Source organism: Protobothrops mucrosquamatus, unplaced genomic scaffold (assembly GCF_001527695.2).
Source record: "Protobothrops mucrosquamatus isolate PMUCROS unplaced genomic scaffold, P.Mucros_1.0 scaffold1394, whole genome shotgun sequence".
Lineage (NCBI taxonomy): Eukaryota > Metazoa > Chordata > Lepidosauria > Squamata > Viperidae > Protobothrops > Protobothrops mucrosquamatus.
In genome coordinates this window covers 599,290-600,770 of record NW_015387580.1, presented here as the reverse complement: position 1 = coordinate 600,770, position 1,481 = coordinate 599,290, and positions in this window count along the sequence as shown.

Sequence of the window (1,481 nt, the reverse complement as noted above, 5' to 3'; positions counted from 1 at the left end):
ATCTGGAAGCTTCAGCTGGTGCAGAATGCAGCTGCATAGGCAGTTCTTGAGGACCCTAGGGTAGTTCATGTTACACAGCTATTTCGTGAGCTGCATGGGTTGCCAGTTTGCTTCTGGGTTCAATTCAAGGCGTTGGTTATCACCTTTAAAGCCCTTCATGGTGTGGATCCATGCCTTCTGAGGAACCAGCTTACCCTGATGGCATAGACACACACACACACACACATCACCTGCACCAGCAGAAGGGGCATGCTGTTGACCCATTGTTCAAGCAATTTCAGCTAGCAGGTTCAAGAAGAAGAGCCTTTTCTGCTGTGGCTCCCACCATCTAGAACAGGGGTATCAAATTGCCGGTCCACGGGCCGGACGCGTCATCCAGAAGCCGTGCCCACCCCATTGCAGGCAATAGCAAAACCGTCCCGATACGTTGCGCGACGTCACGTGTCATCGCGAGTTTGACATGTCTGATCTAGAACATCATGCCTCCTGAGGTGAGATCCGATCCCTCCCTTTTGGCCTTCTGAAAGGTCTTGAAGACATGGCTGTGCCAACTGGCCTGGGGCTCCAATAGTGATGTGACTATTTTGGAGGTGGCTAATGGAGTAGACAATATCCCATGTCTTTCTCATGCCCACTTTTCTCCCTCTTTCTCCATCCTGCTCAATTTTATTTTAACTGACCTTTAAATTTACTGTAAGACCACTATTTATTGTTTTAATGTATCACATTGCATTTTAACTGAATGATTGTAAGCTGCCTACTAGAGTCACCTTTGTAAGTTTTTCTCGTCATGGCAGATTTACACTAATTCCCTTCAGGAAAGTATCATCCCATTCAGGCTATCTGCTGGAGCAGACAGATGATTAGTTGTTCTCTGGACCAACAGCAATTCCTTGTTTTGTTGAAAATTGTTTATGCTGAAAATGCAAATAACAGCAGGGGACTTTTTATCATGTTTGGTAGGCATGTTAAAAAAATCTAAAAAATGGATTCAAGTTCAAACATTAATTCTGAAGATTTGAAAGATTAATATACATCTGAAGCCAGAAGTGTTTCTTTTGGAACTGATTGACACAAACTTGGGGAAAACTCTAGGAACATTTATTTTTATAAAGACTTTTATACACACAAGGGTGGAAAGATTTGACATTGCCCACAATGGAAGAGTTGATGGTGAAGATGATGGAGCTGGATGAGATGGCAACTTTGACGGTTTTGATTAGAAAAAATTGATTATATATACTTATTATTATTATATATACTTATTATTATTATATTTTATATACTGTATACTTTTGATGATTAGAATTTTTTTTCCTGAACCTTACAGTATAGTCACTTTTGTAAGTTAGGAAGACATACCATTACTAGTTACTAGTTACTTTATTATTTCCTTCTGTCCTTATGCTGAAGGAGAGACCAATGTATAAACATCCTATTTTTTGTTTAAGGGATTAAAGTACACCCCATTTATATTTCTT